Source organism: Schistocerca americana, chromosome 3 (assembly GCF_021461395.2).
Source record: "Schistocerca americana isolate TAMUIC-IGC-003095 chromosome 3, iqSchAmer2.1, whole genome shotgun sequence".
Classification (NCBI taxonomy): Eukaryota; Metazoa; Arthropoda; class Insecta; order Orthoptera; family Acrididae; genus Schistocerca; species Schistocerca americana.
Genome location: NC_060121.1, coordinates 208,311,208 through 208,320,323, shown reverse-complemented (window position 1 = coordinate 208,320,323; position 9,116 = coordinate 208,311,208).

Genomic DNA, 9,116 nt, shown 5'->3' with positions numbered 1-9,116 from the left:
TGACACCAGGAAAACCTTAGAGGCAACAATTAGGGGACAACGCCTGAAGTGTGCTACGTGACGTCGACGAGTTCGACATAGCAAAAGGAAATCTGCTATGAGAGTCTACCACACTTAAACAACGAATATTTGCCCCGCAAACTCGATCCACACACGATGCCATGGCGAATTAGACTCAGTCCAGGCAGAGAATTTTTGTGGCGGGGTGGACTGATTTTCCGCCGATGCGTGACACTGACGTCATACGTTCCATCTGTGTGTCCATGCACTGCCAAGTACAGTGTCGACGCGCTAACTGCTTCGTACAAACAACCACCAAGTGTCCTTGGTGAAGTAACTGCAACCCTTCCTCGTGCAAAGCTTCGGGGATCAACACACGCGACTGTCCACTCTCATTTTGAACAAAAATCACACCTTGTTGTATGTCGAGCTATGCCGACGGGCCAAGTATCAGCGCACTACTGAGTTCTTCATGGTATACGATGAGGGAGACAAAGATGTGTGAATGTATTTGAGAAAAATGTTCAAATCTGAATCAGCTTCCATATAGTTCAGACGAAAACATTGAAGCAATTCAGAATCCTGAGCTTCGATGTGACAGCAAGATGCACCAGAAACGTCAGTCTGTATCCCGGCTAATAGGAAGACGTGAAAGTGCGTCCACATCACTATCTTCAGTAGTCGGACGATACACAATCCCGTACTGGTATTGAGACGACAACAAAGCCCATCTTTGCAATTTTTAGGCGGTTCGCAGAGGTTCCGGCTTCATCGGATGAAACGAGGAATACTATGGCTCGTGATTGGTTACAAAGTAGAAGTTTGTCATACAAATAGTGCGGAATTTGGTGACATCATACACAAGGCCACTGGCTCTTTTTGTGAATAGTTACAATGAGCTTTGGACGACACACTGGATACGAAAGCTATAGGCCTGTCTATATCACCAATTCTGTGCGAAAGCACTGAACTGATTTCGTAAGAGGATGCGTCAGCTTGCAACGTAACTAGTGTGTCAGGATCAAAGTGAACTAAACATCGATCACTGTGCAATTCATGTTTACATTTTTGAGAACCTTCTTGGCACTCATCTGTCCCAACAAAGGGGACGCTTTTGCAACGCAAGCGATGCACTGGAGCTGTGATTGTGCAGCATTCGGTATTCCCTAAGACTGGCTGCAATTCCGTGACATTGCGAGGCACTAGCAGGTCACGTATGGCTAACAAATGTCAATGAGGATGTACACCTTGACTGTTTATGACGTGGCCAAGATACTGCAACTCGGGTTTAAGAAATCACACTTGTCCAAATCTGCACTTCAGTCCTGCATGAGTTAACACGTGAAACAAAGCACGCAGATTTGCAATGTGTTCAGGTGTACTACCTGCTAGGACAATATCGTCCAAATAGTTTGAAAAGTTTGGTACTTCAGCAGTCAGCTGTTCCAAATAGCATTGCAAAATGTCGGGTGCGGAAGCACCACCAAAAGACAAACGCAAATATTTAAACAAGTCCAAGTGAGTGTTCACAACACACACGCTTTTGGGATTCTTAATCTATTGGTATTTGAAGATATGCGCCACGCAAATTAATTCTTGAAAAGTAATGCCCAACGCCTTATCTGTCTATAGGATCCTCTGGGCGTGGCAGTGGATAAGTATGTCACAGTTTGGACGTTCAATGTAGACTACGCAAAGAGGCGAATGCGACCTGAAGGTTTGGGGAGCAAAACCAGTGGACTTGCCCATTGAGTAGCTTCTATAGGCGCAACAGCTCCACTATCTTGCAATTCTCGGAGCTCAGCAGCGACATCATCCCGTAATGCGGTGGGAACAGTTCTGACCCGGCAAAATTTTGACTGAGCATTGTCTTTCATAGTAACAGGTGCAACAAAATTGCTAGCTTTGAGTAAACTTTCGTAGAAAGGGTTAAGGGAAGCAAGCTAGCTAGCTACACTGTCCTTCGCATTGAATGCTGTCACTGAAAATGCATTGCCCTGAATTTAAAGCCAAACAGATCAAACCAACCAAAAGAATCAAGGCCAAATATGTTCAGTCACGTGATAGTAGCAAGTCACAGTTCGCGTTTGAGTGATACTTGACAGGCAAAGTACATTTTCCGAGAACGGGAATGGGTTGTCCATTACAAGCCGTCAGTTGCTTGCTAGTTTCAGACAGGCCTGGGGAGCCTAGCAGTTGATGTGTGTTAACATTCAGCAATGTAACGGTCACCTGTGCCCAACTGAAATTTCACACTTTTTTCCACTAAATGCAAATGAACAAAAAGTTTGTTGGGCATGCGTGGCACTGAAGAAACAGTTTGCTTCCTAGTTTTGCTAATGTCCCCAGCAGGCTTTGAGTACAGTGCATTGATTACATGGGCCTTGTGACCATATTTTTGTGAGTGGGCAGAATTCTTACTTTTGTTCCATTGCAAAAATACGGATTGTAAATGACCTTTCTCCCCACAAGCGTAGCACTGTGCTTGTCGGGACGGGCAATGTTGGCGTTTGTGCCATCAATAGCACTGAGGGTATGAGTTAATTCTTTTCATTGAGATAACCGCTAATGCAGAGAATTGTTTACATGGTGTGGCGCGCATGGGCTGCTCCAGCCTAATGGACTGCTCGGGAGCAAGGGACAACCCAACCCAACAAATCGGAGCCTGCCCAAATTTATCGGCCGACACAGCACCTGAATCGTACTGATCTAGTAGTTGCACTACGCGCTGAAATGATGGATCCTACTTTCAAATTCTGTTTTGTAAGTTTTACGTACGTTACATAGGATTGCATGGCGCAACATCACATCTGAATAGCGGTTACTACTATGACCAATATGTCAATATGGTGGCAGCTAGGTGCAAATTCTTTCGTTGCAAGGATAGGTCAGAACAAACTTAGTGCGAGTGGGTAACAGATTTACAGGGTTTGATGCCGAAATGCAAATTAAACGCTACTTGGAACAGTTGACTGCTCAAGCACCAAACTGTTCAAACTATTTGGACGATATTGTCGTAGCAGGTCGTATTCCTGAAGAACACATTGCAAATTTGTGTGCTTTTTCGTGTGTTATCTGATGCATTACTAAAGTGTAGACTGGACAAGTGATTTTTTAAAAAACTGAGTTGCAGGATATTGGTCATGGCATAAACAGTCAAGGTGTACATACTCTTCAGTCACATTTGTTAGCCATACGTGACCTGCCAGTTCCTCGCAATTTCACAAATCTGAAGTCAGTCTTAAACAAAATGAACTATTATATTCGGTTCATACCGAATGCTGCACAAATCACAGCTCCACTGCATCATTTGTTGGGACAGATGAGTACCAAGAAGCTTTGCACACCGACCGGTGCTCGGTTCACTTTGATCCTGACTAACCAGTTGCGTTGCAAGTTGACGTTTCCTCTTACGGAATCAGTGCAGTGCTTTCGCACAGACTTGGTGATAAAGATAGGCCTATTGCTTTCGCATCAAAAGTGTCGTCCAAAGCTCAGTATAACTTTTGAGAAAGAGGCATTGGCTATTGTGTATGATGTCACCAAATTTCAACATATTGGCATGGCAGTAAACTCTATTTTGCAACGAATCACAAGCCATTGTAGCCCTTGTTTCATCCGATTAAGCCGGTTCCTGTACGAACTGCCTAAAAATTGCAAAGATGGGCTTTGTTGTTGTCTCAATACTAGTACGAGATTGTGCAGTCAGACAGCTCAAGATAGTGATGCGGGCGCACTTTCACGTCTTCCGATTGGCCCGTATACAGGCTTTGACGCTTCTGCTGCATCTTGCCACATCAATGCTCAGCATCCTGAATTGCTTCAACCCTTTCGTCTGAACTACAGAAAAATTGCACAGGTCACGGAAGCTGATTCAGATTTGAACATTTTTCTCAAATTCACACATCTTGGCCTCGCTCATTGCATAGCATAAAGAACTATGTAGTACGCTGATACTTCGCCCGTCGGCATAGCTCGATATACAGCAAGGTGTGATTTTTGTGCAGATTGACAGAGGACAGTCACGATTGTTGATCTCCAAAGCTTTGCAAGAGAAGTGTTGCAGTTACTTCACCAAGGACACTGGGGGGTTGTTTGTACGAAGCAGTTAGCGCGTCGACACTGTACTTGGCAGTGTATGGACACCCAAATAGAACAGATTTCGTCACAGTGTCACGCATGCGGAAAATCAGTCCGCTCCGCCACAAAAATTCTCCGTGGCCTAAGTCTCAGTCAGCATGACAACGTGTGTGGATCGAGTTTGCAGGACAAACATTCGTTGGTTAAGTGTGGTGGACTCTCATAGCAAGTTTCCTTTTGCTGTGTCAATGAACTCGTCAACATCACGTAGTACAGTTCAGGCATTTTACCTTAATTTTTGCCTCTAAGGTTTGCCTGAAGTCAGTGTCGGACAACACCCCTCAGTTCACGTCAAATGAACTTAAAACATTCTGTGAACGCAAAGGTCTACAGCATCTAACTAGTACACCGTTCCATTCACAGTCAAATGGCGAAGCGGAACGTTTTGTCAGATCATTCAAGCAGCAGATGGCCAAACTTCGCAACACACACATCAGAATCAAGCATTGCAACTGTTTCTCACCTCCTATCCTTCGCATCTACGAGATGTAGCATCGCCCGCGGAATTCGCTTCATGGCTGCGATCGGAATCTGCTGCACCTGTTCCACCGTCCTCAAGATTGGGCGCCGAAGGAAGGCCGCAAGTACCTCTCGCGCAGTATGGTATTGTTTTCAAGGGTTTTTAGAGGCAGCAGACGGTGGACACGAGGCGAATCCTTAGTCGACTTGGCGCATGCAAGTCTCATTTCAGGCCCAGACGGATTACAGAGCCGATATCGGAATCAAATTTGCCACTGTCATGTGAGCGGTCATTCTCTCTCCCCCCTCCCCCCTTCCAGATTGGCGAATTCTGAGGATAGCGCGGCCACAGCAGCCACCAGTGGATGTCAGGACGACACGGCGGAACTACCCCTTGGAGCCGGAGGCTGCGCTACCTCCGCCTCCTCTCGTCTTACGATGGAGCTGGCCCAACCACGCCGCAGCTGCCGACACCTACATATTGGTATGGGCCTGAGGATGTGGACGCTTTCGTTCCTTTACCGGGAGAAGTTTCTCTCCAGAGCGAAGGCCGCATGTGGGGTACGACCGGAAGCCTAGAAGTCACCTGCAGCCATAGCTTCGGGTCCATCAGAGCGTCCACACCCCTGCTTCGTCTTCCACCCTCCCGGTGTAGTACTCCATACATGACGACGGTCCGTGGGTTTGTGCGGGAGAAATGTTATGGAGTAAAGCCGGCGCCGGCACGACAGTCTGTCGTGAACTACAGAAGAGACAGTGAGTAGAGGTCAGCCAATCGTACGCTGACCGATCTCCTCCCAGGCCGACAACGCGATCGGAGCGGTCCCAATGTGAAGGCGACATCAGCGCCTTGCCTGATTGGTGGTAGTCATTCCGATAGCAGCTTGAACGTTAGCTGCTCCATTACGCGATGCATTGTAGCCTCTTCATTAGAAATCTCTACGTAGTACAGTGAGAGATCAGCAGTCCCTGCAGTTAGGTTGACACTTTTGTTAGTAGCTGTCAAAAAGACAGTGTTAAGTGTTGTAACACGCCAGGGAGTACGTATGGGTGGGGGTATTTTAAACTATTTGTTGTTTCGGACCGTTGCTTGACCGTGCGCCCTATCCACAACACGTACCTGATAGTCCCGCGGCGCCCCCCAGGGGGTCCACAACTCTTTTGTGGATACGTGCGTAGCGAACACGGGACCCCGAGCTAATGTGGCCCTCCTTCCTTTCCGGGCTGCATACCTTCCCTTTCTGCATTCTTCCCCGTCCCCCATCTTCGCCCCTCCCCCTCACCTCTGGCTCTTTCCTTCCCTTTCTCCCCCTCTGGGAGTATGGTTTGTGCCTATGTCCGGAGACGGATGCTCGAAACTGTTAAAAATTCCTTGCTTTCTACACTTGCAAGTCTTCATCCTTCCTCTGTCCTTCTCTTTTCCTTACCTCTTCTCTTTGCCCTTTTCTCCACTGCGGCGTTTGAGACCCCTCTTTCCTTTCCCTTTCTCTTTTTTCCTCCCTGTGTGTGTCTGAAGGCCGACCCACACATTTCCATGAGTAGGCAGTGATGGGGTAACGCGTAAATCCCCGCCCTGGGTAGACAGGTAGGACACGTATGTACCTCCTGGTAACAGCCAGGTCCAGGGAGGGGTGATTACCCGAGCTGATACCTTCCGAAAGTGCCGATCGGTCGCTCCGTCCGTTTGTCGGGAGGTGTGACCTGAGGTGTGAACAATCACCTAAGGTGGGAGTGCCCTCAGAGAGGGCCCCCACAAGGGAGGAGCGCGCCATCGGAGACGCCAGTAATCATGGGGGATTCTTCCGCAATGGTTTCCTCACCTTCCACTATGTCTGCTCACAAGCGTAAGTTCACTGAGTCTCAGCCACAGACAGTTCTCCCATCGTTGCCACAGTTCCTTGTTGTTTCTCGGTCTGACGAAGGTCACGACTTCTCCACGGTCAACCCTTCATTATTCAGAAAGGTGTCGACGCAATTGCAGGTCCTGTAAAGTCTTGTTCCAGATTACGGAATGGCACCCTGTTGCTAGAAACAGTGCCCTCCAAGCACAAAAATGCTGCGTACTTCACTGCTCCACACCTTCCCTGTCCGGCTTGAACTGCACTGCACTTTAAATTCCTCGCGTGGAGTCGTTTATACACGCTCCCTCGATGGATTGTCTGACGAAGAAATTCAGCACTACCTGTCTGATCAGGGCGTAACGGCTGTTCATAGTTATGAAAAAGGTTAACACGAACATCATTCCAACCCGCACTGTCTCCTTGACATTTGACAAAGTTCAACTCCCATCGAAAATCAAAGCAGGCTATGGGATAATTTCCGTTCGCCCTTACGTCCCAAACCCTACACGTTGCTATCGGTGTCAGCGGTTCAATCACACCAGCCAGTCCTGTTCCAATCCGGCCAAATGTGTTGCTTGTCCACCTCCATCCCCTCGCTGCATCAACTGTATGGGTGACCACGCTGCTTCGTCTCGAGATTGCCTCATTTTTAAAGACGAAAAGCTCATCCAGGAAATGAGTGAAGGAAAAGGTGTCTAACTTCGCTGCTCGAAAATTATTCGCCAGTCGACAGCCCACCATGCCCCAGACAGGAAAACACAGCACTGTCCTTGCTTCTCCTCGGCCAACAAAGGAGGCGGCCATGCAGACTTGCGACGGCACCTTTAGTACCACGGTCGTCAGATCGGCCAGCGCAAAGATCGCTCGTTCAACCTCACCACTTTCGCCTGCCCACTCTATGGCTCACCCTTCATCGGGTTCTGCTAAATCTCGAGCCCACAAGTCAGACATCAAGACTTCGAAAAAAGAGCATACTCGTAGAGTTTTTACATATGACAACTTCCCAACCATGGGTTCCTCCTTCCTCTAAACATCATACTTCCAAGAAGGCTACAAAGAAACCCAGTTTCTCTCCTTCTCCGCCAAGGCATGTCCCATCTACAGCACCACCTGGCGGAAATCGCCCTCGGCCGTCTTCTGTGTCGCCGAGGCGCACTACTGGCGGCCGATCAACCGGCCGATCGCTGGTGCCAGGAGCTGCTCCTGAACAACCTACGGATCAGGATCTTCTGCCTTTGGCTGAATGCCATTCCATGCTGTCGGTCGCAAGCTCTGGGCAGTCGTTGAGTTGACGGCACCCTTGGTCACATTCCTCCATTTTCTGTTCACCCTATGTCCATTATCCACTGGAATATCCGCGGCATTCGAGCCAATCGGGACGAATTGTCGATCCTCCTACGATTCTACTCGCCGGTCATCTTCTGTCTTCAGGAAACAAAGCTGCATCCCCATGACCGCTTTGTTCTCCATTTTCAGTCAGTCCAATTTGATCTCACCTCTGTTGAAGGCACTCCAGCCCATGGAGGACTCATGATTCTTCTCCATGATACTGTCCCTTATCACCCAATCCCCTTACACACTTCCTTCCAAGCTGTCGCTGTCAGTCTTTCCCTTTCTGGATATACCTTTTCTCTTTGTACTGTATACATTCCATCGTCCACACCAATGGCACAAGCTGATCTCCTTCATCTTCTTGGTCAGCTTCCACCCCCTATTTGCTGGTTGGGGGCCTCAATGCCCACCACCCGCTTTGGGGATCTCCACATCCTTGTCCCCATGGCTCACTATTGCTAGACGTATTCCACCAAGCAGATCTAGTTTGCCTCAACACTGGGGTCCCTACATTTTTGTCTGCCTCCATGACAAATTTCTCTCATTTGGACCTTTCGGTCGGTACCGTTCCGCTAGCTCGGCGCTTCGAATGGTTCGCCCTTGATGATACACACTCGAGTGACTACTTTCCATGTGTCCTTAGACTGCAGCCTCAACTGCCATACATGCGCCCGCGACGCTGGAAGTTTGCCCAAGCCGATTGGACACTTTTCGTCTCTAGCGACATTCGATGACCGTCACTTTCCTAGCGTCGACGAGGAGGTCACACATCTTACCGACGTTATTCTTACAGCTGCAGAACGTTCAATACCACGCACCTCCGAATTGCCCCGGTGCCCCCCAGTTCCTTGGTGGAACGAGACATGCCGTGACGCAATACGTGAGCGGCGACGTGCTCTTCGCGTTTTCCGCCACCATTCTACTTTGGCCAACTGTATCCGCTATAAGCAGTTCCGTGCGCGATGCCGTCGCGTCATCCGCGATAGCAAGAAGGCAAGCTGGAAATTCTTCACTAGCTCATTTAACAACTTCACTCCCTCCTCGGAAGTTTGGAGTCGAATTCGACGGTTATCTGGCGCGCCTAGTTTCTCCCCGGTCTGTGGGCTCACTGTCGCGCGTGATACGTTAGTGGACCCCGTCGCAATTTCTAACTCCTTGGGTAAACACTCTGCTGCGTTTTCGAGCTCTTCAAATTACCCGCCAGCGTTTCTCCCGACGAAAAGTGCGGCGGAAGTGCAACCTCGTGCTTTCTTCTCTCAAAATCGCGAAAGCTATAATACTGTTTTCTCCACGCGGGAACTCCAACATGCACTCTCTTCTTCTCGCTCCTCCGCCCCAGGACCG